At 51.3% G+C, this 27,871-nt stretch overlaps 2 pseudogenes; both read left to right on the top strand.

The window, feature by feature from the left end:
- Positions 1 to 18,040: 18,040 nt before the first annotated feature.
- Positions 18,041 to 18,773, top strand: LOC146866960 (18S ribosomal RNA; annotated as a pseudogene; the record flags this gene model as incomplete).
- Positions 18,774 to 19,391: 618 nt separating this feature from the next.
- Positions 19,392 to 27,871, top strand: part of LOC146866959 (28S ribosomal RNA) — an 11,120-nt pseudogene continuing 2,640 nt past the window's right edge.

Here is a 27,871-nt window from a genome sequence, read left to right as displayed (position 1 = left end):
TTCAGTGGTGTATGTGTAAGTAACTAAATATTTGAAAGGCATTATATCTGAGTGTTGGAGTATATAAGTGAGTATATGTGACAGTGAATGATTGTGACAGTGGCTGCATGGATAGGTGTGTGCTTAATTGTTGAAGAGAGTATGTATATGGTACTATCTGTATGAATAAGTGAGGTGGTGTGTATAACTGTATAGGTGAGCAAATGGCAGTGTAATTAATTCTTTGGGTGACTGACTATGTGTTTGAGTAACTATTTGGGTGAGTGGCAGTGTGTGAGTGTCTAAATGGGTGTGTGAGTGGATATATCAGTGGCTGTATTGATGAATGACTGCATGTTTGAGTGACTGTATGGGTTAGTGAGTGGATGTGTGTGTAGACGTATGAATCACTGAGCGGGTATGTAATAACTGCTATTGATCTGTCTATGGTTTTGATATTGATAGTCTGTATTTTAGAGTGGGTGTATCAAAGGTTATATTAGGGTGTGAGGAGGTGCATCAGTTGATCACGTGGATGATGTTATCACTGATGTCATTTGAGATGTCATCGGTGATGTCACTGACCATGTCATGAGTGATGTAATATGTGACATCGTCAGCAGTGCATTGCGGGGGCGCGAGTTATAGTTAGCTCTACTAACTATAACGGCCGAATTTCTCTGGTTTTATACGAGTGAAATGTCCAACTAACTATAACATCCCTGAAACCTGTGTTTTTTTCAGTGAATTTCTAAGGTTTTTTTAAATGCTAATCCCTAACTATAACGTCCCTGAAACCTCTGTTTTTTTCATTGAATATATATGTGTGTGTTACACGTCTGCTCTGGGTGTAGTTATTCTGAATACTATATTGCCTCATGAGTGCCTGTCCTTTCTGAGTCTTAGTAATATTGTTCCTTTGCGCAGGCTTTCCCTTTGAATCCCTTTTCTCCTCTGACTTCCTGTGTGATCCTGGGCAGCCCTGTACTCCTCGTTCTGCTTATGTTTTCTACCCAGTCGCCTGTCTTTGCCCAAGTCTCTGACTGTGTCCCAGCAAATCCCGGACAGTCCCTGACAATAGCAAGGCTCTGACACTGTCATCATAAACTATTCTCCAGAGATCATGCAAGATCAAAGTCACTAGGGCTTTGGTTCCTCATAATCCATCCTGAAAATTATTGAACAGAGTGGTACTTTCAAAAAATTCCATGAATCACATAGTCACAACTTTTTCCAATAACTCTGCTGGGCATGGCCAGTAGGATATTGGCGGGCAGTTAGTGAGATCATGTGACTTAAGAACATATTTTTATAATAGTGGCCTGACGATGGAAGAACATGAAACTTTTGAAACCTAGGAAGAGCTAAAAGAGCAGTTTAGTACTTGCAATAGAAGGGGGCTTACAGCGTCCTTCACGTGAGAGAGCAACTTGCTGAGACATGGACTTGAACATTACATATATGGTTTGTACACAGATAGAACTTTCACAAAATTAGAAACTTAAATTGAAAATTTTTCAAATATTGGAATGGAACTAGAGCACAGACACAAGTCTCGAAGAAACAGACATGGCTACTAGTAATAGCATCTTTAATTTTCTGGTCTCTGTTGTGAAAGCATTTGGCCAATGACTCAACTAATGCAGATGAAGGTTCAACCTCATTGGTCACCTTTGCTGAAGAGCTTTGAATATAATTTGAGACATATTTATCAGCGGTAGAATTTGTTTCTGCTTAGAATCTTTTTTTAAGCTACTATAGTCAGATGTATACTGTTCTTAAGGTGTCTCAAGCAGGCTTTTTTTGGCTGGGTCCTCAGACTTCTTCCTCCACAAATGTTCCAATTTGTTCCAGGTGAATTATTCACTTTTCGCTCTGCTGTGAGCCATTTCATTTAAAAAATGTAGCTTTATTTTCAATGGTTTCAGATGTTACCATGTCATAAAGCACTGAAGTGATTGGGGTTTTAATTGACGATAAACATAATATTGGCTTGTCACTGGCTAACACGAAGTCTGGTCGGCATCTGATTGAGGTCTTCCAATAAAATAATTGACTAGCCTTAAAGAAGGAGCTCAAGTCAGGACCTGTTCAATAATAGTATTTGGTGAATATTTAAGTGAGGTAAACCAGTTGCAGAGAGATCACCCATGCCATCACAGGGAGTAACAAGGGGATATTGATATAGTAAACTGCTCAGGTCACTGAGTAGCAAAAAGGGACAATAAGTGTATTATTTTGAAAAAATGTCAATTGGAATTTCGAAACAATATTAGTGCTGTAGCAGATAAATCATAAATCACAAACATTGTGATCAAATTGGCATCTAGCTGCTTCGAACCAGAGGATTGAAGACAGTTCACATACTTAAAATCGAATTTGTACAAATTTGTATACATAAAAATTAGCACCCTACTTTCTGACAGTGTCTTCACTTATAATATGATAGTTATTGTTTTTTTTTATGTAATTCAGATCAGGGTGACAGTAGGGATTTAGAACAGAAATTCTGCGCAGTCAGCAAGTATGTTCTATGCTGATAAGATTGCATGGAAACACACAGCTACAATAGTAGAGCGGTTGTCCAAACCCATCTGCTTTGCAGTAAAGATTAGAGGTCTCATTGAAGTTGACTTTCAAGTTAAGTAATAGTAGAGCATGAAAGAGATTTTCTGTGGCGTATTCATGTAGTTTAATTGTTCAAGTACATCTTGGTGGGCAGTATTATACATCTGAGAAAATATATGGTGGCATATAGCCAAACGCTAAGTGATGTGGTCCACTGAAGACATTTTTGTGTGGGAAATATTTTATAGTTTTCAATATTGGCCTGTAGTTTTGCCAATTCTTTAGCATCTTAAAATGATTTATTGTGCTCTACCTTTTCAGTGAAGTTCCTTCCATCCCTATCCGGCAAATGCAGTTGTTCCATTCACCTTGCCCTTTTCCTTCCTACGTGCAGGAGAAGCTTCTTCTATTCTCACTGTAGTTTTGGATTCTACACTGTATTTCCATCTCATACATATACTGCATGCCAGTTTTACCACACTTCCATATACTGGACATATGTATCAGCTACCACCTCACCCTATACGCTCTACTACTTTCTGTTTTTCTCTCTTCCCCTTCCCACAACACATTCCCACCTAGTACCAGACCGTCAACTTCCTTTGTCTTAATCCAATAGTAAATAAATATTCTGTTTCAATGCCTCTCAAAGTTTGCTGTTGAAAGCATCCTGATGGCACTCCTTCACCGGCCACAGATCAATATCTCACATGCTCTAAGCCTGTATTATACACTTATATTTTACACCCTTAGTGCCCATTGTTGGAGTTAAACGGTCCCTTTTCCTCACTTTAGTTACTCCTCACCTTTTCACAAATACAAGAGGACTATGCACTCTACCCACACCTACATGCGAAGGACCAGACAACTCGCACTAGCGCTGGTTGGATCCATGCCTTGACTAAATTCCCTTGCTTTCTCTCTTAATTTTTCCTCACATGACATCCCAGTATATCCCAAAGCGTTTACCACAAGCCAACTAAGACAAATTGTCTTTTTGATACATTTTGTCTGAAAAACTCGTAACCTGTACCCTCGTCTCATTGAAAAATCAGGCTATATCTGGTAATACTAATGGGCCTGATTCACATAACCATAGGATAGCAAGTGATGTATTCACCCTCGTAGGTGCACTCATATAGTTGTAGTAGATTAGAATAATGAATCATTAAATCCACTGAAAGTCACCAGGACTGGGGAATATGCAGTGATATACCATGACACACATGGGTATATGGGACATTGGGAATTGTCATGCTGGCCAGCACCACAGAAAGTCCAGCAGGGATGGAACATAATCAATCACACATCAACGCAGGTTGAGAGCTGACCCAGTCTGTTATGCTCTTCCTATAACCCAATTTCATTTGATTCCACGTCACTCATTCTTTGTTCTTCTTCGAAGTTTGACACCTTTTATTATTGTCGTATTACCCTATCAATGTGATTATATCTGTACCGCTGAACTGTGAATATTTCTGGTACAATAAATGCCCATTGATAGACCTGGCATCCTGGGTGTGGTCACCCTGACTTTTTTGCCCTCTCACCTCCTGTTGTGCTGACTTAATTTTTGCTGGCTTTAGGATTCTGAGCACTTTACCACTGCTGACCAGTGCTAAAGTGCAGGCGAACTTTCCTTAAAACAAGTTAACATTGGCTTATCCACAATTGGCATGTTTAATTTACTAATAAGTCTCCATTAAAGTGCAATACCTGTGCCATGGCCTGTAAATTAAATGCTACTAGTGGGCCTGCAGCACTGATTGCACCACCACTCAAGTAGCCCTTTAAAGATGTTTCAGACCTGCTATTGCAGAACCTGTGTGTGCAGTTTCAAACTGCTATTTCAACCTGACAAGTTAACTCTCTTGCCAGGTCCAAACCTTTTTCTTTTTAATATATATAAGTCGCTGCTAAGGTAGGCCCTAGGCAGCCCAAAAGGCAAGGTATATTGTATTTAGAAAGTTGAACTTGTACTTTTAAGTCTTACGTGTCTAAGTAGGGAAAATCTCATACATTCGTTTTTTACTACTACAAGGCTTAACTATCTTATAGGTTAACTTTAAAATTACTTTGCTACATTGTATAAGTGTAATTTCTAATTGGGACAAGATGGATATTTTGAGTTTGGTGTCTCTGGACTCTCAATTTAAAATCACAACTTATGTTGAAGTCGGATTTTAAGTTGTAAATCTGAAAATGCCACATTTAGAAAGTTGGCATTTTCTTATTTATCCATTCTGTGCCTCTGCCTGTCTCTGAATACACGTCTGGTGTGGGTGACAGCTGGGCTTTGTGCATTCCCTCTAGACAGTCACACACAAAGGGAGCTGAGGTGTGCCTAATGGGCCATTCACATCCTGATTGCCCAGGAAGGATGTGAGGGAGAAGCTGATAATTGTACCTGAATAGGGCTGTGCCTGTCCCCACACAAAGAGCTGCATATCCCCCGTAGTGAGTCTGGAGCCAGGGCAGGAAGGTCAAGGTCCTAGTGCACTTTAAAGGCCTCTCTTTGAAGTCTTCCCCACTTCAAAGGCACAGCTGGGTTTCTGTACTGGACCCCTGATACCATCAAGCCAGTGCACTTCTGGACCTGGGGGACACTGTCAAGAAGAAGGACTGCTGTGCTACTGAAATGGCTGTAACATGCCAAATGAACTGTTGCATGTCTGACTCCAGGTCCCTAAACAGCGGTGGCCGAAGGTGATAAGTTTGTGAAGTGATAAAGCAACCATGGTAGGACTACCATTTTTAGTAGTGCATTACTGCCCATGACCGCCAGTGGTAGGGTATTCCAAAAGATCATTTGCACCCGTAATGCTGTGATGACACGCGTCAGGTTACCCTCCAGAAGGTCCTGCTGGTCCCGATAACTCCAAGGTATCGGAATGCTTTGAGCTGCCAGTGTACCGGTTTACTGCTAATAATTAATTGCGGGTCTGGGGTAGACTCCGCAAAGGGCAATAGGCATGACTTGACCCAGTTCACTTTCAATCCTGACAATAAGGCGAATTCAATCAACGTATTCTCGATTACCGCACATGGCTGCCTAACATCCCTAAGGTATATTAGTAGGTCATCGGCGTAGAGCAAGACCGCATGCGTGACGTCTCCCAAGGGAATTCCCCACTCGCCCTGAGTGCTGCGTTGCGCCTCTGCCAGCGGTTCGACAGCTAGAGCGATTAGGAGTGGGGAGAGCGGGCAGCCCTGTCTAGTGCCACGCTCGATAGGGACCTGCTCCGACATGTAAAGGCCCGTCTTAATCTTGGCTAGTGGACGCGTGTATAACAGCTTAACAAGGCCCAAAAACACAGCTCCTAAATCATATTTATGCAACACAGCAAATAAAACCCCCCATTCCAGGGTGTCAAAGGCCTTTTCTAGATCTAAAACCAGGCTCCCAGCATGTGCCCATTTGTCCCTTGATTAATGCGCCACCTGGGAGAAACGACGTAAGTTTAATGACGTGCTGCGGGCTGGCACAAAGCTGTTCTGATCTGCGTGTACTAGCTGAGGCACCAATGGGGCCAGTCTGTTTGCCAACATTTTTGCTGGCACCTTGTAATTGGTGTTGAGCAGTGCCAGTGGCTGGTAGGAACCAATCAGTTCTGCATCTTTGTTAGGCTTGCGTAAAGACACCAATAGGGATTTGCGAAGTGTGTCCAGCAATATGCCCGATTCCTGTGCGTTCTGGTATACCGCAAGGAGTCGCGGTGCTAAGGTATGCCGATATGCTTTGTAAAATTCAGCCGGATATCCATCCGGTCCCGGCGCCTTGCCTGTAGCAAGTGAGCATATGGCAGTTTGTACTTCCTGTAATGTAAGCGGTTCGTTCAGCTTGGCTCGCTGGTCTGCTGTGATGTGACGCAGGGCTAAGGGAGTGAGGAAGGAGTCTATGTCTGCAGGTGTTGCACAGTGTGAAGACCGATAAACTGTGCTGTAATGTGTGGTAAATTCACCATGAATATCTCGCTGCGTGGTGAGTACCATCCCAGTCGCAAGCCGCAACCTCAGTATCAGTGCGCGCGCATGCTCCTGCCGGACCATGCGTGCCAGCAATATGCCTGCTCTGTCCGCCGCCGCATGAGTGCACATGGCATGAGATGCATAGTTCAAACAACGCAGCCGCTCTAGTACCGCCATTCATCTATGTCTGGTTGCACTACGTCACCCCGTGCCAAGTCGGCTTCAAGCCGGGTCAGGTGATCTTTGATGTGTTTTATCTCGCTATCTAGCTGCTTCCTGATACACCAATTCAACCTCATGCATTGCCCCCTGATCACTGCCTTGCCTGCATCCCACAGTATGCCCGTGTCTGCAACCGACCCCTCATTATGTGCAAAATACTCCTCTAACGCTGAGCCTACTGCTGTTCTGAATGGGGGATTTTTCAGTGCCAGATGTTGGAGCCTCCATGAATGTCTGCTGGGACCACTATCCTCCCCCTGCAGTGTCATAATGTGTGGATTGTGGTCCAAGTATGTTTTGCCCAGGTAGTCCGCACTAAAACACTGCGCTAGTAGCGGCGCACTTGCAACAAAGCAGTCGATATGGACATGTAACCTGTGCAGGTGCGGGTAATAGGATTATAATCGCACTTGCGGGTTGAGGGTTCTCCACACATCTGCCAGATCCCAGTGGCCCAGCCATTCCCCTAGATGCCTAGTGTTAGAGGTTGCTACTGTTGTTGGGAGCGGTGGGAATGATCTGTCAAGTGTTGTGTCAAAGACTGAATTAAAGTCAGTCCCCCAGCAGCCAGGGAACATCACACCAGCATGATAGAAGGTCGGTTAGTGTGCGCCAAAATGCACCTTGTTCCGTGTTTGGGGCGTATATGGAGCCTAACACCACGCATTGTCCATTGAGGCGGCCCTTTGCAAACATGTATCTACCGTATGGGTCTATTACTGTCTCCTCTGTCACAAAATGGGTGCTAGGTTGAATCCATATTAGTGCCCCCCTAGTGTAGGCCGAGTAGTCTGTGGACAGTATTTGACCTTTCCACCTCTGCTGTAGCCTGCAGACTTCTGGTTGTGAGACGTGCGTTTTCTTGTAGAAACGCTATGTGAGCTGTGTGTCGTTTCAGAAATGCATATATTTGTACCTACAGGCTGGAGTGTGGATTCCCCTGACATTCCAGGTAATTACATTTGTGGGCGGCATATGGTATTGTCAGAAGGCAGTGTGCCATGCGGCTGGCATGCCGCACGAGGTATGAGACGATGACATGCTAAATGCTGCATACTTAACTAGGGATGTAAATAGCAAACTTTGTGGGCGCAACTGGAAGGAGCAGAAAGACAACATGTGTCTGCCCAAACAGGTAACAGTGCCATACGGCAATTCAAGGCTACGTACGCCGCTTTGAATTTAGTAGGAGGTGGGGGTGGATGTAAATCTGCTAGGGACCAGACTAAGTGCACCTAGGCCCGCTGTGCTCCCTGGTGTGTGTGCACTTATGTTATGCGCCGTGCCATACGCCTGCTTCCTGCAGCTTGGAATGCACGTGTAGCAGTGCCAGCTCTCCTACGCGGCAAGGTCACATGTATGCAGTAAGAGGTTATGTGCGAGTGGAACATATGCATCACATGTATATACTGTTACATTCTTATCCCACAAAATACATTTAACTGCTACATTAAATCATCCACAGTTTGGGGAGTCATATCAGGGAACGATTGCAGATCCTTGTGGACTGACCATATAGCCTGCAAACTGTCCTCGCTCAACCACTTTTCCTTAGGTCCGCTACTGCTTGCAATGCATGTCTTCTTTCTTGCAGTACTTGTTCACGGTTGGGGGCCGCTGCCGATTGTGTTGGTGACGTTGCTGCGTGCATCCGATGCTTGCTGCGACGATTTCTGTGTGGTCTCGCCTGTGACTCCACGTTGTTATGCCTCTGGCTTGGGGCGGTGTGATGCCCTTTGGCTTTGAGTAAGTCCCATGCATCTTCCGCTGTATTGAAGAACTGCATAGTTCCATTAGTCACTATACGTAGCCGGGCAGGGAATATGAGAGAGTATTTCAAATTTAGATCCCGCATGCGCCTTTTAACTGCAAGAAGGTGCTCTATCAATCAATCAATCAATCAATCAATCAAAGCATTTATATAGCGCGCTACTCACCCAGAGGGTCTCAAGGCGCTGGGGGAGGGGGGTCCGCTACTGCTCGAACAGCCAGGTCTTGAGTTGCTTCCTGAAGGCGAGGTGGTCCTGGGTCAGGCGGAGGTGGGTCGGGAGGGAGTTCCATGTCTTGGCGGCGAGGAAGGAGAAGGACCGTCCCCCTGTGGTGGCTCTTCGGATGCGGGGGACGGCGGCGAGGGCGTGGCCGGTCGATCGAAGCTGGCGTTTGGGGGCGTAGAAGTTGAGGCGACTGTTGAGGTATCCTGGGCCTTGGTTGTGTAGGGCTTTGTGTGCATGGGTGAGGAGCCGGAAGGTGATTCTCTTGTTGACCGGGAGCCAGTGCAGGTCTCTCAGGTGACCGGAGATGTGGCTGCGACGGGGGATGTCCAGGATGAGTCGTGCTGAGGCGTTCTGGATCCGCTGGAGTCTCTTCTGGAGTTTGGCGTAGAGGGAGTTGCCGTAGTCCAGACGGCTGGTGACGAGAGCCTGGGTGACCGTCTTCCTGGTCTCGGTGGGGATCCACCGGAAGATCTTATGTAGCATGCGCAGGATGTTGAAGCACGTCGAGGAGACGGCGTTGACTTGCCTGGTCATGGAGAGGGAGGAGTCCAGGATGAAGCCCAGGTTGCGTGCATGGTCTGTTGGTTTGGGTGCGTTGCCTAGGGCGGGGGGCCACCAGGAGTCGTCCCAGGCGGAGGGTGAGGATCCCAGGATGAGGACTTCCGTCTTGTCCGAGTTCAGTTTCAGGCGGCTGCTCTTCATCCATTCGGCTACCTCTTTCATCCCTTCGTGAAGGTTGGCTCTGGCGGTGGCGGGGTCGTTGGTGAGGGAGAGGATCAGCTGGGTGTCGTCGGCGTAGGAGATGATGTTGAGGTTGTGCTGGCGTGCGATGTCTGCGAGGGGGCTCATGTAGACGTTGAAGAGGGTTGGACTGAGCGAGGAGCCTTGAGGAACGCCGCAGATGACTTCGGTGGCTTCAGATCTGAACGGGGGAGGCGGACTCTCTGTGTCCTTCCGGCGAGGAAGGAGATGATCCACGTGGCGTGCGTCGGTTGAGTGCTGAAGCTGTTGTGTATGTCCGCGATCTTGTTGTGGAAGTAGGAGGCGAGGGAGTTGCAGAGGTCTTGCGAAGGGGTGATGTCGTTGTTTCCGGCGTTGGGGTTGGAGAGCTCTTTGACGATGTTGAAGAGTTCCTTGCTGTTGTGTGCGTTGTTGTCCAGTCGGTCCTTGAATGCAGTTTTCTTGGTGGTGCGGATGAGTTGGTGGTGCTTTCGGGTGACGAGCTTGAGGGCCGCCATGTTGTCCGGGGTTGGGTCTCTGCGCCAGGTTCTCTCGAGGGCTCGGCAGTGCTTCTTGGAGCTCTTGATTTCGTCGGTGAACCATGGGGCCTTCTTGCTGCCGTGTCTGCTAGGCGGGGTCCTCAGGGGGGCGAGGTCGTCTGCGCAGTCGCTGATCCACTTCGTTAGGTTGGTGGCCGCCTGGCTTGGGTCCGTTGTGCTGGTGGGGGGGTTCATGCTCAGGGAGGACGCGAGCTGATTGGCTGTGATCTTGTTCCAGCTTCTGCGTGCAACCTGTTGCTGGTGGTGGTGGATCGTGGTCCTTCTGAAGCTGAAGTGGACGCAGCTGTGGTCCGTCCAGTGGAGTCCGGTGGTGTGGCTGAAGGCGATGTCCTTGCTGGATGAGAAGACGGGGTCGAGTGTGTGTCCGGCGTAGTGGGTGGGGGTGGTCACCAGCTGCTTGAGTCCGAGGTTAGCGAGGTTGTCCAGCAGGGTGGTGGTGTTGCGGTCGTTGTTGTTCTCTAGGTGGAAGTTGAGGTCCCCGAGGAGGATGTAGTCAGCGGAGAGGAGGGCGTGCGGGCTGATGAAGTCGGCGATGTCTTCGCTGAATTGTGTGCGTGGTCCCGGGGGTCTGTAGATGAGGGTGCCTCTGAGGGTGGTCTTGGGGTTGATGTGGACCTGGAAGTGAAGGTGTTCGGCGGTTGTCAGGGTGTCGTCGGTGTTGGTCGTGATGCGGATGGTGTTCCTGTGAATGATGGCGATGCCTCCTCCAGTCTGGTTGGTGCGGTCCCTTCGGATGATCTTGTAGCCGTCTGGGATGGCGATGGCGATATCGGGCGCTGAAGAGGCGTTCATCCAGGTTTCCGTGAGGAAGGCGACGTCTGGGGCTGTAGTGTCGAGCAGGTTCCAGAGCTCGATGGCGTGCCTGTGGACGGAGCGGGTGTTGAGCAGGATGCATTTCAGATGGCTGCTGCTGTTGCTCGTCTTAGTCTTGGTTGATGCTGGAGTAGTGCAGTTCCGGATGCAGGTGAACTTGCAGGAGTTGCAGCAGAAGCGTCCGTGGGTGCGTCTCGGGGTGGCTTGGTAGCAGCCCGGGAGTCGGCCGGCGTTGAGTGCGTTGAGGGTGGCGGTGTCGTACGTCAGGCGGGTGGGTTGGGGTCTGCGGGGGCCAGGGGTCCTGGCACTGAGCTCTGCTGCCTTTGCACAACCAAGGCGTAGTCCGGGAAAAAGAGAACTTACGAGTTGTCTACCTTGATCGTCTCCTGGTTTTCCTGGTTTCACGGAGTATTGTGTCTCTGTCCTTAAAGTTCATGAGGCGAAACAGGAAAGGTCGAGGTCCTGCTCCAGGCGGCGGGCGTTTCGATGGTACCCTGTGCGCTCTCTCTACAGCAAAGAAAGCGGATAGCGTGCCCTCCGGCAGCAGGGACTGTAACTAGGTCTCGGTGTAAGCAACTGCATCTCCTCCCTCTGTGCCCTCTGGTAGCCCCACTACGTGCACATAATTCCTGCATCGACCATCCTTTGTTCCAGGAGTTGCAGTCTGTAGGTGAGGTAACGAACCTCCGTGGTCACTTCTTTGCCTATCGGGGCGATCTCCTTTACCTCTGGATTTAGTTTGTTGACTCCCCCTGCCAGTTGCCGATGGTCAGCATGGAGTAGCGTGAAGTCTGCAGTGACCTTGTCTATTCGGTCTTCAAGAGACGTGCAAGTCTGTGTCAGCGCTTCGCTGATCTGCGTCACCGCCTGGAGTACATTGTCTAATTTTGATTCCAGACTGGAAGTTCTGGAAGCACCTGACAGCTCAAATTCTTGGTCGACTGAGCTGGGCCCGTCACTGATCAAGAGGTTGCCGGTCCTGTGACTGTGCGCTGCCTGCCCATCTTGCCAAAGTGATGATGCTGCTGCGTTCGGAGATAGGATACGGCACTGCGGACCCTGGTGTTTGTCAGCACCTCTAGGCGTTCCACACGTTTAGCTCAGTGAGCAGGTATGCATCAGGAGTGTAACCGTTGTTTAAAAGTTGAGAACACTGCTGCCTGCACTCCAGGTTTGGGTGCCTACTGTGTGTGACCTGTGCATTGGGACTCCTCGCTGCGTCTTAGCTACTTTTGGGGTCGATATACCTTCCTGTGCATGCTCCGACGTATTTTCACATGCTGTTGATGGGGCCTGCGCATGAATTCTGACACATCCTTGGTGCGCACTTCCAAGTGCTTGCACGTGTATCCTGGGCCGCTGACGATCGAATGCCTAAGTCACGTTTTGGAGCTATGAATGCATTTTGCATCAAAAAACAGGGATAGGGTCCTCCTTCCGCTAATGCCTTTATATAGCAAATCAGGGTTTTTGGGCATTGGTGCGGTGTTCTGGGGGCGTCGTTTCTACTCTGTCCACTGTAGTAGGTGTGCCTAGTGTCTCTGCAAGTTTAGCATCGCCACGTGTGTGAGGTCTTCCCGCCTCACCAGACTGTAGCTCAATGGTAGTCTGTGGATAGGCCCCCTGGTGCTTCTGGTGTGTTATTGGTTATTTACTGTTAGTGTGTGGCTCTATATTAGGCTCCTGATTCCTTTATGGATGACGATTTTTTGGGAAGAGGAGGACGGCATCCCCTGTTTGAGGGCATGTGTAGATGATGGGGATAACCGTAGGTTTGCCCTACTAAGCTCACCAACCATGCACTGGATTTGCTAATGTAGGCCGTAGGGCCGCCCGTTGGTTCCGCGATTGTCTACTGAGCGCCTGAAACAGATAGAGCGATGCTCACCCGCCACTTGCAGGAGTGAGAGACCAGGCAGTGTGTAGCTTCTGTTGTGTGTCGCAGTGGCCGGGTGTCCACCCCGCTGCAGGTCTTCGCCGGCGTCCTAACGCATAAATCAACAGTTGGAGTCACACTCGCCGCACCCATTCACCCGGTCTTGGCCTGTAGACATAGAACGGGTCTTGCCAGCACGGCACTCTCAGCAGCTCCTGCGGCCTCTTGTCTACACGGTAATAACACGCACCTCTAACAGCGAACACACAGCTTATGACATTGTCTCCGCTTTCATTTAGCGCTGGGCGGGAGGTTCATTTCACATCGCTCTCTAGCCAGGTCTGGCAAAGAGTGGGGGACCCACACCACACATCTCCAGTCTCCTCAGAGATGGAGGAAGGTAGAGGGATAGGAGCAGATAGGGGTGCAGGAAAAGTCTGGTACCTCCGCTCGCGCCTCCTCAAGCCCAATTGATTGGTTTCGTCCGTTGTCCGGAGAGGACTCACATCATCCCAGCCGCGCGTTGTGTGGTCGGGCCAGTAACGTGGGTCCGCCTCTGTACTCAGGACTCTGGTGACGGTCTATTGTGACACCGCTGAGTCACATCTTGTGTTTGCGATCCACCGCGCTCCACCCAGGAACACTTCTGCTCTATCGCGGCTTTGGCAAAATGGGCCCACACCATCGCACAGCTCCCAACTCAAGTTTGTGGAATTCCTTCTGCGCAAGCGGCCATTACTCAGCTTGTGTAGCTCCTGGCGCTTCCAAACTTGCTGTGTTTGCGCACGCCAGCACCCCGAGCCTAACTGGCTGGTTCTGGCGTTGTGATGGCACTGCTGTGCAAAGGAGAAGTAATAAATACTCGGGCCGCGAGACGGAGCCTCGCTAGAGTGTGTCTACCATCTTGGCTGGCTAGCCAAACCCCCGCTGCCCTCCTTGCCTGGTAGTGAGAAGGACTTGACCTGAATATCTACATCCCCAGAACCAAGTGACTCCAAGGGCTTGCTGGCTTGCCTCCTGTTCTGAAGTCTCAGGGGTCTCAGGGACATCAAAGACTTCATTCAACCCTGCTACAGCCTCTGGACTCTGCCACCTATGATTTCTGCCCTGCCATGTGGTGCCAATCCAGGCCTGGCCCTTTGGTTTTCCGTCTGTTTTTGCGAGAATCCACACAGTGCTGACTTTGTGCCCGTCGGACACTAAGTATTCATCACGACGCTGATGCATTGCCACTTCGAGGATTCCACAGCGCTGGCTGTGCTGCTTGAAGACAACGCATTGCCTTCATCGCTGGCGGATCACCAACGACGCTTCGCCCAATTGCGTGAATTGGAACCGATGCATTGCCTACAATCCCACTGATCGACTAAGACACCTCTCCTCTGATGGCTCCTTGGAGTTGCTTGCCGTCGCCGATGCTTCCTCTGTGAAGGTACTGTTTTCAGCAGGCCCTGCTTGACTCTTGTATCCGACCCGCACTCCATCGCGGTCGACTAGACTATTCAGATTTGACCTGGTCCATCATGACCAGATGACCATGGTTCGCACCTTATGCCTTTAAGCAGTATATTTCAAGATATTCTATCAAAATTCAAAACTCCGGTTCTATTTATTGGATTTTTGTCACTTTGGTCTTGTTTTATTCATTAAATTATGTTCTATTTTTCTAACCTGGTGTAGATTATTTTGGGTGGTGTTTTCACTGTTTTAGTGTATTAAGTGATGGACGAATACTTTACAAATTGCCTCTTAAGTGAAGCCTGACTGTGCCTAGATACCAGAGGGTGAGCACAGTTTAATTTAGGGAGTGTATCTGACTGGGATTGTGGTTCCTAGTTGGACAGGGTGCATACCTCTGCCAGCTAGAGACTCAATTTTTAACCCCCATCCTCATCAATTTACTAGGGGACATGTCATATTTAACCCTGGGCGGAGCTGGCGTAGTGCCACTATGCGGAGTTCCACGGAGTTATGAAAAAACTCTGTGGAACTCCGCTCCGCCACCCACCTCCACAGAAGCAGGGCCCGGGGCATGGGCTCTGGCTGGTCCCGGGGTGCAGCAGCCCACGTCCTGCAGCCAGACGAGGGTCCATGTGCCTTGGACGGAGGTCCCTTGTGCCCGGGCAGGCTCCCATATTCCCCCAGCCTGGCTTGGTTGAGAAGCAGAGATTGGGCCCGGGGCCTGGGTTTCGGGCAGGGCCTGGGGTGTGGGAACCCCCGTCCTGCGGCTGACCGAGGGGTTGTCTGCCCGGGACGAGGGTCCCTGGTGCCCGGAGAGGCCCCCCCCCGCCCCAGCCTCGCTGGGTTCAGAAACGGGGACCGGTTCAGGGGTCTGGGCTCCGGCGGGCCCTGGGATGCGCGAGCCCACGCCCTGCAGCCAGCCGAGGGTCCGGGTGCCCGTCACGGGGGTCCATCGGGCCAGGGCAGGCCTTCCCCGCTTCGGCTGTGTCAAGGTGCCTGTGGGCCCCGGGTCAGAGTTCCGTTGGGGGCCCCCCTTACAGCCCCGTGCCCGAGACCTAGCTAAGGGCTCTGATGAGCCCCCGGGAAGCAGGGCTCCCGACCCCTCCAATGGCAGGCAGGAGCCCTTCCTTTAATGTGTAGGGAGGGCTGATGGACGTCCTTCGTGTCCGGTCATCTAGTCGAGCCTTTTCCCCTCGGCCAACTGGTCGCGTGCAATGCTTTCCAATGGGGCGACCAGATTGCCGGGCTGCCCTGGAAGTTCTGATGAGGGCTGTTTGCCTCCATGATCCCAGCCAGAGCTACGGGAGGTCAGGCGCGTCCGCGCCTTGGGTCCCCTCCGTCACTCGGTGCACATGGATTACCAGAAAAGAGTGTACCCTTCATCTGGATTACGAGGAACAGGGTACGCCGGAACCCCTAGCCGGCTGGGGGCTCCCAGCCGGCAAACAGATGGGCTAGGGCCGGGCAAAAACCTCCCCCCCGTCCAGGGCTCTATCCTCTGGCCCGCCACGTGGCAAAGTGCCTGGGACGGGCTCCGTCGGGCCCAGGCAGTCCTCCTTTGGGCATCCGGGCCCGAGAGCTCTGGCCGGGCGCTTACTACACTGGGCTCCGTCTTCTGCTCCGACATGGGCCAAGGGCCCGTCTGGCGTTCCCCAGCTCGACTTGGGTTCAGGAGCTCCAGCAGGGGCGCCTGGTGGCCCTGAGGTGGAGGGTGCCCTCCCCACACTGGGCTCCATCCTCAGGCCTGCCACATCGTAGGGTGCCCGGGACGCGGGCCCGGGGAGACCTTCCCTGTGTGTGCCAGTCCGGGACCTACAGCCAGGACCAGGGGACCAGGCTCTGTCCCCCTGCTCCGCCATGGTCTCAGGACGGGGGTCCGTCGGGCCGGGCTGGCCTTTCCTCCTGCTTCGCCTGCGTGTCAAGGTGCCTGGGGGACCTTGGGTCGGTGGTCCGTCTGGGACCCCTGTCCACAGCCCCGGGCCCGAGGGTCAGCCGGGGTCTCCAAGCCCCCGGGATGCATTGCCCCCGAGCCCTCCAAAGGGCAGGCGGAAGCCCTGCCGCAAAGGCTCGGGGCAGGCAGATTGGCGTCCTTCGGGCTGGGTTCAGGAGCTCCGGGCGGGGCCCCTGAGGGCCCTGGGGAGTGTGGCCTCCCCACCCAGGGCTCCATCCTCGGGCCCGCAACATGGCAGGGTGCCCTGGACGGGGTCCCGTGGTCCCAGGGAGGCTTCCCCTGCGCCTGGGAGCCCCGGATGGATCCAGGGGCCCCGCCGGACCCGGGGTTGGGTGCTTCAGCCTTGGGCCCCATCCCCTGGCCTGCCGCTCTGCCAAAGGCCTGAGACAGGGTTTTGTTGTGCCCGGGGAACCTCCCCCTGCTTGGCTGGGTTCAGAAGCACCGTCGGGGCCCCTGAGGGCCCTGGGGAGGGTGACCTCCCCACCCCGGCGCCCCATCCTTGGGCCTGCCACATGGCAGGGTGCCCGGGGTGGGGTCCCGCGGGCCCAGGGAGGCTTCCCTTGCGCCTCTGGGCCTGGGAGCCCCCGCTGGATCCAGGGGCCCGCCAGGCCCTGGGTCGGGTGCTTCAGCCCTGGGCCCCATCCCCTGGCCTGCCTCTCTGCCAAAGGCCTGAGACGGGGTTCCATCATGCCCGGGGAGCCTTCCCCTGCTTGGCTAGGTTCTGGAGCTCCGGCCGGGACCCCTGAGGGCCCTGGGGAGATGCAGCCTCCTTACCCCGGGCTTGGTCCTTGGGCCTACCTTGTAGCAGGGTGCCTGGGAAGGGGTCCCGCGGACCCGGGGAGGCTCCCCTGAGCCTCGTGGCCGGGAGCCCCGATGGGGCCAAGGGCCCCGGCAGGCCCCAGCGGACACCGGCAGACCCCGGTTCTGGTGCTCCAGCCCTGGGCCCTGGCCTGACGCTTTGCCAAAGGCCCGAGATGGGGTTCCTTCGTGCCCGGGGACCCTCCCCCTGCGCGGCTGGGTTCAGGAGCTCCTAGCGGGGCCCCGCGGGCCTGGGAAGGCTTCACCTGCACATCTGGGAATGGGAGACCCGGCTGGGTCCAGGGGCCTGCCGGGCACCATGTCAGGCATTCCTACCCTGGGCCCCGTCCTCTTACAAGAAAGGGGGCTGTTTTTCCTTTCGGATTACTAGGGAGAGCGTTAGTCTGACTTCCGTGAGGTCCGGCGATTCCGAGACAGGGGAAGGCAGGGGCCCGGGTCAGTGCCTGCCTCCCAGCACTTCCTGATGGGCCTTTCCTCCAAAGCTGCTCACCCTGGGAGCGGGCAGGGACGCGAATCCAGCATTCCCTGCGCAGGGCGCACTCTGATAGACTGGGCGAGCCTGGTTTGTTTAGGGATCGACTGCTTGACCAGCCTTGGCTGTTGTTTCAAGCAAAGAGCTTCAACCCCGCATGCACCGCCCGACTTGAGGGCCCTGCCGCCTGGCGCAGGCCCTTCCCCAAACCCAGCTGAGCGAAGGCCGAGCGGCCCCAGCAGCACACGCCCCCCAGTGGTCCGACCAGAGCGGTAGGGGTCGGTGGCACCAAGTCCCAGACGCTGCCGCACGGCAATCCGTATCCCTTGCATGCCACGCCGTCACCCCGCTCCGCCCAGCGCATTTCCACTGCAGGTCGGAATGACCGTTCCATTGGGTGCCGCCGCTCAGGGCCGGCACCCCTGCGTCTCGCTCAGTCTGTGCCTCGGCCTGCCTCTCCCTTCCGTGTAGATGGCTAGGCCTGCCGGTGCAACTGCACCTGCCCACCCCCAGCAAGCCCTCCTGCCTAGGCGGGTGGGCTCTTTTAGCCCTGCGGGCTCCTGAGAGGGGGTTGCGAAGGTGTCGATCAGGGAACGAGCACCCGGCTCCCGAACACACCCCGTCAGCAGGTGCGGCTACCTGGTTAATACTGCCAGTAGCTTATGCTTGTCTCGAAGATTAAGCCATGCCCGTGTAAGTACACACGGCCTGTACAGTGAAACTGCGAATGGCTCATTAAATCAGTTATGGTTCCTTTGATCGCTCCATCTGTTGCTTGGATAACTGTGGTAATTCTAGAGCTAATACACCCCAACGAGCGCTGACCTCCCGGGATGCGTGCATTTATCAGACCAAGACCAATCCGGGCTCGTCCAGCCCCTTTCGTGACTCTAGATAACCTCGGGCCGATCGCACGTCCCCGTGATGGCCACGACACATTTGGATGTCTGCCCTATCAACTTTCGATGGTACTTTCTGTGCGTACCATGGTGCTCACGGGTAACGGGCAATCAGGGTTCGACTCCAGAGAGGGAGCCTGAGAAATGGCTACCACATCCAAGGCAGGCAGCAGGCGCGCAAATTACCCACTCCAGACTCGGGGAGGTAGTGACGAAAAATAACAATACAGGACTCTTTCGAGGCCTTGTAATTGGAATGAGTACACTTTAAATCTTTTAACGAGGATCCATTGGAGGGCAAGTCTGGTGCCAGCAGCCACGGTAATTCCAGCTACAATAGCGTATATTAAAGTTGTTGTAGTTAAAAAGCTTGAAGTTAGATCTTGGGATCGAGCTGGTGGTCTGTCACGAGGCGAGCTACCGCCTGTCGCTACAAGGTTTCCTTAGGTGAACCTGCGGAAGGATTATTAACGGTGGAGCAGCCCTAGTGACGGATGGCACCAGCCCAAAACCCTTGGCCGCCTCCTGCGAGCACACCCTGGGTACAGGGCCCAGAACTGTCTCACCCCGGCCGGCGGAGTGGTCCGTGGCCACATGGGGCACTTGTGTGAGGACCGGGCCTTGGTGGCTCTTCCTCCGCTGGGGGAAGGAACAGATCGATGCGCGAGAGACATGGGATGGGGCACAGCAGTGGGCCCTCCTGAGACAGAACCCACGCTCACCCGGCACGACCCCCGCAATGATGTGGAAACCGAATGGCAGTGACTCCCTGGGCTGGGACCACGCCCCTGAAAGGCTCTGTCGTACCGGGCCCTCCCACGTCCCGGCCCGCCCCAGATCCGTCCCAGAGCACCTGGCTGCGTGCCGCACGTGGCTGTCTGGTGTCCCACCGGCTGCCCGAGTGCACGTGCCTCGGGCGCCCACCTCCGCGGCCGGCTCCCCGGGGAGGGCAAACCCCCTCCAGATCCAATCCATGGAAAGAGGGCACACGCTGCCGTGTTCCCGGGCACCTGCTCTCGCAGGGGCCTGGCCTTCCCCGGCGGCAATCCAACCCCGCCACTCCGACGCTTCGGCATTTTTTCAGACTACAGCCTCAGATCAGATGTGGTGACACACTGAATTTAAGCACATTAATAAGCGGAGGAAAATAAACTAACCAGGATTCCCCCAGTAACGGTGAGTGAAGAGATAAGAGCCCAGCGCTTTATCCCCACCCAGTGGTGGGCGCGGGAAATGTGGTGTACAGAAGACCGACTCTCAGGCGTCGCCCAGGGGGCCCAAGTCCTTCTGATCGAGGCTTACCCAGCGGACGGTGTTAGGCCGGTACCGGCCCCCAGCACGCCGGGATCGGGTCTTCTTGGAGTCGGGTTTGCTAGGGAATGCAGCCCAAAGCGAGTGGTAAACTCCATCTAAGGCTAAATACAGGCACGAGACCGATAGCAAAAAAGTACCGAAAGGGAAAATTGAAAAGAACTTTGAAGAGAGAGTTCAAGAGGGCATGAAACTGTCAAGAGCTAAATGGGTGGGGTCCTTGCAGTCTGCCTGGAGGATTTAACATGGCGGGAAGGTCGGTGGCCCAGGAGTTTCGGATCCCTTTTGCAGGACCGGCGCCCGGGCCCTACCTGGCCCCTGCAAGGCCCATTTCCCCCGCGGTGGTGCGCTGTGACTGGCTCTGGGTCGGCTGGGAAGGCTTCAGGGTTACAGGTGGCTCTCCACTTTGGCGGGGGGTGTTACAGTCCCCCTGGCAGTAGCTTCGCTGTGTCCGCGGGGCTGAGAGAGATTCGACTGCCTCCACACCCTCCACCGGGCACCTGCTCCTGGCCGCCCCTCGAGGCGCGCCAGAGCGGGGAAGGGAGGACGGGGCCCCCTGCTCCTGGAGTGACTGTTGACTGGGGAGGACTGTGCTCAGTGTGTGCCGACTGCGTTGAGCCGCTGGGCGGGGAGGCCCATGCCGGGCACCAGGGGTCTGAGGTGACGTCTTGAAACACAGACCAAGGAGTCTAACACATGCGCGAGTCGGAGGGCCGAGCGAAACCCTGTGGCGCAATAAAGGTGAGGGCTGGTGCGCGCCGACTGAGGTGGGATCGTGCAGCGCTTCAAGTGGCAGGCGCACCACCGGCCCGTCTCACCCTCTCTGTTCAGGAGGTGGAGCATGAGCGTGCGTGATAGGACCCGAAAGGTGGTGAACTATGCCTGGGCAGGGCGAAGCCAGCGGAAACTCTGGCAGAGGTCCGTACAGGGCCGGACTGGCTGTAGCTGGCACCGGGCATTTCCCCAATGGGGGTGCCAGGGTTGGGGGACGGTTTTGGGCCCCTGGGGGCTGATTTTGTTACAGGGCCGTTTTTGCAGCATAGCTGCAATATCGGCCGCTGTAACAAAATCGGCCGAAACATGCCCTGGCAAGCAGCTCGGCTGCACCCCCAACACCCCGGAGGGCCGGCCGAGCACTTTGCCAGGGCTGGTTTTTGGTCCCAGTCCGGCTTTGGGTTCGTATCGCTCCTGACGTGCAAATCGGTCGTCCGACCTGGGTATAGGGGCAAAAGACTAATCGAACCATCTAGTAGGTGGTTCCCTCCGAAATTTCCCTCAGGATAGCGGACACTCGGAGCCCCCAGTTTTAGCTGGTAAAGCGAATGATTAGAGGTCTTGGGGCCAAAACTATCTTAACCTATTCTCAAACTTTAAATGGGGAAGAAGCCCGGCTTGCTGGCGTGGAGCCAGGCATGGAATTCAAGTGCCTTGTGGGCCACTTTTGGTAAGCAGAACTGACGCTGCGGGATGAATCGAATGCTGGGTTCAGGCGCCCGATGCCAACGCTCATCAGACCCCAGAAAAGGTGTTGGTTGATATAGACAGCAGGACGGTGGCCATGGAAGTCGGAATCCGCTAAGGAGTGTGTAACAGGTCACCTGCCGAATCCACTTGCCCCGAAAATGGATGGCGCTGGCGTGTTGGGCCCAAATCCGGCCGTCGCTGGCACTGAGAGCCACGGGGGCTGAGCCGCGACGAGTAGGAGGGCTGCTGCGGTGTGCACGGAAGCCCGGGGTGAGGGCCCAGGCGGAGCCGCCGCAGGTGCAGATCTTGGTGGTAGTAGCAAATATTCAAACGAGAACTTTGAAGGCTGAAGTGGAGAAGGGTTCCCTGTGAACAGCAGTTGAACATGGGTCAGTCGGTCCTAAGAGATGGGCGCGCGCCTTTCAGAATGGACTGGCGATGGCCTCGGCCGATCAAAAGGGAGTTGGGTTCAGATCTCCGAACTCGGAGTGGCAGAGACGGGTGCCCTAGCGGCTTCCAGTGCAGTAACTCAAATGATCCCGGAGAAGCAGAGGGGAGCCCCGGGGAGAGTTCTCTTTTCTTTGTGAAGGGTAGGGCGCCCTGGAATGGGTTCGCCCGAGAGAGAGACTTGAGCTTTGGAAATCGTTGCGGTTCCGGCGGCATCCAGTGAGCTCTTACTGGTCCTTGAAAATCCTGGGGAGATGGAGTAAATCTCGCGCCGGGCCGTACCCATATCCGCAGCAGGTCTGCAAGGAGAACAGAGTCTGGCAAGTTAGAACAATGTAGGTAAGGGAAGTCAGCTCGTCAGATCCGTAACTTTGGGATAAGGATTGGCTCTAAGGGCTGTGTCGATCAGACTGGGGCGTGAAGCGGGGCTGGGCCTGCGCCGTGGCTGGATGAGGCTCAGCCCTCTGGGGCGACGGAGACTCTGGACGCGAGCTGGGCCCTTCCTGTGGATCGCCCCAGCTGTGGTGGTCGCCTGTCCCCGTGCACCCTCCCTGGGGGCCGGCGTTCTGCCTCAGCTGGTGCCTAGCAGCTGACTTAGAACTGGTGCGGAGCAGGGGAATCTGACTGTTTAATTCAAACAAAGCATCGCAAAGGCCCGAGGCGGGTGTTGATGCAATGTGATTTCTGCCCAGTGCTCTGTGCACGGCGGCGGCCTCGTGGCGGGGTGAGGGACGCCGCTCTGGCAGACGCGTTGGCCTTCCCAGAAGAGAATCACGCCCAGAGCCCCGGCCTATTTATTCACATTTCTACGCTGGAGTGGCGTACATTGGACCAGCCCACTCAGCTTACGGTTCCGCTTCCAGGGGGAGACGACACAGCTACATGACCGAGATGTTCCCCACTGCCTGAGGTAACATGGTTGCGTCCACTGTTCACAACATTACAAGCACCAGCAGTATATGTACACATGGAGAGGTCTGTGCTCTGCATAGTGAGGTCTGTCCAGCACATTACCGCTACACTTGGTATTGTGTGCATTGTTATTGATGGGTGACTTGCCTCCTTCACACATACTTGGTTCCCACATCTCCCAACGTTCAGCTATTGTGTGGCTGAGGGGCCATGCTGTTTTGGGAAGTTCCGCTGTTCTGTGCTGCCTCGATGGTAATGGGGTGGGGGGGCCGAGGGGGAGGTCCTGGTGGTGGTGGCAGTGGATGTTGTGGCCTTCTTGGGTGTCGGAGCGGCATGGTCAGTAGCTCTATGACATGTGTTGGTCTTCAGATGTGGTTCTGGGCTGGGCTCCCTTTTATACTGTAGGTAGTCATCCTGCTTTACACCAGTAAAAAACAACAATGTCTCAAGGGTATCGTTTCAAGGGGCAGGTATACATATATGTGTAATGACACAGTTACTTAGACAGGATTTAATCCAAAAAGGAAAGAAACCAGGGAAACAAATCAAATAAATGCAAAATATATTTCATGAAGTAAACATGTTGGACATATTAACTTCATATGTTCAAGCACATGAGTAAGTAGCACTGCGTTACATTCAGTGGCATGTAACCAACAAAATACTGTGCACAAGTGCTCGTGAAGTGTAGTGGCGGTGCAAGTGACACATGGCGTGGTATGAACAGTGAGAATGATGGGCGCAACAACAAGTGAGATAAAACCACAAATTACATGTTCGGGATACCACAACAACAAATGACAAGAGGAATCAATTTTAAATGTGTAAGGTATCCATAGGTAGGGTTGCCAAAAGTGCCACTGTGGGTGTCGACGGTGTTTCGGCCTGCAAAAGTCTTAGGCCATTATCAGGACCAGGTTACATTAGTTCAGTTGCAGTGTCACTGTAGCCAGGAGTAAATAATCCAGGCAGTAGTCCAGTCCTCGCAAAGCTCGAGACGTGAAGTAAGCTACTAAAGAGCTTCAAATTGTAAGGATATTCAGAATTACCGGAAGTAGGACAACGGGCAGCCTATGGGTCTGTCAGTGTGTCTGGTATCAATCTTAGAATGCCTGACTTCTGCCGGCATTCTACGATTGATTTCAGAAACGCCGTCGACTCCCACAGTAAAGCTTTTGGTGCCCCTATCTACGGATACCCTGCACATTTAAAATTTATTCCTCTTGTCATTTGTTGTTGCGGTATCCTGAACATGTAATTCGTGGTTATATCTCACTTGTTGTTGCACCCATCATTCTCACTGTTCATACCACGTCATGTGTCACTTGCGCCGTCACCACACTTCACGACCACTTGTGCACAGTATTTTGTTGGTTACATGTCATTGAATGTAACGCAGTGCTACTGACTCATGTGCTTGAACATATGAAGTTAATATGTCCAACATGTTTACTACATGAAATATATTTTGCATTTATTTGATTTGTTTCCCTGGTTTCTTTCCTTTTTGGATTAAATCCTGTCTGAGTAAATGTAAATGTAAATGTGGGTGTACTTGTAAAGCGCACTGTGACTCCATGGAGTATCCTGGCGCTGAGACCGCTGGGGAACCCGTCCTGGTTTTCCCTGTGAGATGGTCCCTTTCTGGGTATCTCCAAGGTGAAACCAGGCATCCCCGGCGTCTGTGGGGGGCCGTTGTAGAGATGAGGCAAGCTTAATGCCCAGAGTTGCCGAGTGTGTTCCTGGTTAGAGTAGGTACCGAGGCGAGAATTATCGAGTCTGTTTTTGACCCTGGTCCACGACCCTGCCGCGTCGGGAATTGAACCCTGGTCCCTGGCCGATTCTCTGCTTACGGGTCTGCCGCCTCTAACCAGTGAGCCACACCTCTCCACCGTAACTGTATCATTACACATATATGTATACCAGCCCCTTGAAACGATACCCTTGAGACATTGTTGTTTGTTACAGATTATTACCCTGGTCTCTTTAGGGTTTAAGGGCTACCTCCTGTAGTCTGTTACTGTTCACACCAGTAAAAGGCAGATGTTAAAATCCTACTGCTAACGCGGCTTATCGCCTGTTTTTGGATCGCATCTCAGATTTCGCTGATTGTTGAAAATATCGGGAAGTGGTGTTTTCATGGGGTTTTTTTTCACGGGAATGCCTATTCTGCATATCATTAGTGTTAGTTGTCGCTCTCATTGGTGGCGATGTTTTTTTGAGGAAGCTATCGCTGGAAAACTGGCGATATCGGCAGTTTTCACCAGGTTGAGAATGGGATGATAATTCAATGAAGCGTGGGTAAACAGAGGGAGTAACTATGACTCTCTTAACCTATTCTCAGTTGTAGTGGCCTTTACCTCCCAGTGGTCCCTCCGGTAACTGCCTCTGTAGTGCTAGATTCTGCGTAGAGAAGTCTATAGAGACAGGCCAATCAAGGTTCTATCATGGCGGCGAACTTGAGAGTGAAAAATGGCGAATCAAACAAACACAATTCCAGATGGGATAGTACATGGTGATTAAAAACCCAGTTAAGATGGCATAAGGAGGTGCTGTCTTTTCCAGAAATCATTAACCTCCTCACCGAATTTGACAACCCATCACCCGCTTCAAACAATGCAACAAGCAACAATGATTCTGGTCATGATATAGCACCTAGTTCACCCTACATAGCAGACGAAGACACAACCGTAGACCTCAACAAAACCATTGAGTTTGTGGCCTCCTTAGCCAAGAATGACATTGTTACAACCAACTTTAAAAATGTACCTGATGTGTATCAGGTCAGCAAAGAATTGAATACAAAGAAAAGAGATTACACAAAGAAAGTCACATATTGGAAATATCCAAATGAAAAATATAAATGTGACTTGTGTGGAGACATATTGGGAACTTTTAAAGTACTAAGAAAACATGTCTCTAACAAGCATAAAGGCTTCTATCTCAAAACGTATTTCTCAAAATGTGACAAAGAAGCCGAATACCACAATATTGCATGCCATTATGCCAAATGTAAAGGAAGACCTCAGAAAGGAGAGCTGCAATTTCTGTGCAGCTTCTGTGACCTCAGATTTGGAACAAAGATTGGAGTTTCACAACATGCTCGGCATGCGAATCCAAAAGTGCAAAATGAGGCTAGACTAGCAGCTCTAGCAAGCAGCAAACTATCACAATTATTGTCACAGGAAGAAATACTGCTATTAGCAGAATTGGATAAAGTGTATGAGGATAAGAGAAATATTAATGCGCTGATGGTTCTGCATTTCAACAGTAAAAACAGAGAACAAATTGCAGAAAAAAGAAGAAATGGAAGAGATAAGAGTAAATAATTGGCAAAGGATGTACTGCAAGCATCAATTGTCTCTGAGAATGACTCTTGCGATGAACCAGAGGTTACAGTGGAAGTAACAACAGAAAAGCGCAGAGACTTTATCAATCAAAAACGTGCGCAAAAAATAAAAAACTTTGATGAGCTGGAGGATAGAATCAGAGAAGTCGAAAAGTACACCAAAAACGTAAAGCAACATGATGTTGCTATGGATCTGATGGATGAGATAGTGACTTATATCTCAGAAAATACCACTGATATAAGTCCTGTACCAGCAAATCGTAGAGAACCAGCAAGCGAACTCAATAATGAGCCTACGAACTCTGCTCAAGATGAGCACCAGAATGCCTCAGTAGAAAACAAGATACCAAAGAAAGACAAGAAAAAACGGAACGCTCAATCGGTCACACAAGAAAAATTATGCAAAAGCAAAGGGCAGCTACAAAGAATATCAGGCAAAAGGACAAAAAGGAAATTGCCAGGATAATCACTGATGGGGCAGAATACGCCACTTGCCAAATCAGTGCTGATGAAATCTTCCAATACTACAAAGGCATAATTGAAAAAGAAAACAAGAAACCGGATTGACCAGATACCAGATTAATGGGAAATTGGAAATTTATGTAAAGAAATTACACTGCACGAAATAACTAATGCCTTCGATGATTCAGATTTAAAGAAAGCTGTGAGGCCTGATAAGATAGGCCTGAATGGCTTGAATAATGTGCATAACAAGCAACCAAGACTGCTGCCCAGAATGTTATCATCTTGGTTATCAATGAGAAGAGTACCAGAAAGTATTAAAAAGAACTGGTCGATATTGATACCTAAGAATGTACCGATTAACAAAATTAAAAAATCAGTAATTGGCACCCAATTACCATCGGTACTGCGTTCATGAAGTTATTCACATAAATACTTACTAAAAGACTCTAATTTTTTGTTGAATTGAATACGAGACAAAAAGGCTTCATGAAGTTGAGAGGTTGTCTCGAAAATCTGACTCTTCTGCAAAATATCATAAAAGGGGCACAAAATAACAGTAACTCATTAGCAGTAGTGTTCATAGATACCTCAAAAGCCTTTGACTCTGTCAGCCATGGTCAGCTTTTACAGTCTTGCAAGGCACAGAGTTCCATCATACATCAGAGACATAATAAAAGACTTATACACTGACTCAACAACATTTTTCAAGGGAAATCTCGGGTTAAACAAGGTGGCTCTTTATCCCCACTGCTATTTAACATTGCCATGGATCCACTGATCTGTGATCTTCAGAAAGATGGCAAGGGTTTCACATTCAGATCTGATGGCCTTATTCAGCAAATAACCGCTCTCGCTTTTGCCAATGACATCGCAGTCCTCAGCAACATAAAGATACAATCCTGATTCACAACTGTAAACCATGGCGGTTTGAAAAACAAAATATTGAAAACATTCATACAGGAGAAAGTGAGAGATACCTCGGATTGAACTTTGATCCACACACTGGACATATAAGGAACAACAAAATTAATGAGGTTCTTGTTAATTGGTCTCAAAAACTAGATAATCTACCAATTAATCCCACACAGAAAATAGACATTTTGTGTCAGTACTTAATCCCTAAACTGACATTTAAATTGGAAATGAAAGGAACAGAAGCTAAAACTTTAAACATTCTGGATCAAACAATAAAAAAGTATGTCAAACATTTTCTACACCTACCTGCATACACATGTGATGGTCTCCTATATTCGAAAAGATCCTTTGGGGGCCTCAGTATACCACAACTATGTATAACAATTGGTCTAAACAAAGTCAATAGTTTATTGTATCTCAGGGCAGCTCCAGATCTGTATATAGCTCATTTATTCATGTATGCAGGAGAAGTAATCAATGAAAAAATGTATAACATCAAAACACACAAACTCAGCATTTTAGACAGTAGGTTTCTGAGTTATGATTTGAATTTGTTAGCAACTTTTGATTGGAGAAAAGAAGAATTTGAGAAATGGGAGAATCTCCCTGTCCAAGGTGATGCTATAAAATACTTAGCAAGTAATCCAACCTCAACCTTCTGGATCAGCAAGCATAACAAAATGAAAGAAAATCAGTACATAGCTG

This window comes from Triturus cristatus, chromosome 1_2, assembly GCF_964204655.1.
Source record: "Triturus cristatus chromosome 1_2, aTriCri1.1, whole genome shotgun sequence".
Taxonomy (NCBI): domain Eukaryota; kingdom Metazoa; phylum Chordata; class Amphibia; order Caudata; family Salamandridae; genus Triturus; species Triturus cristatus.
The sequence above is the reverse complement of the archived record's forward strand: the minus strand, read 5'-3'. Positions and strand labels throughout refer to the sequence as shown.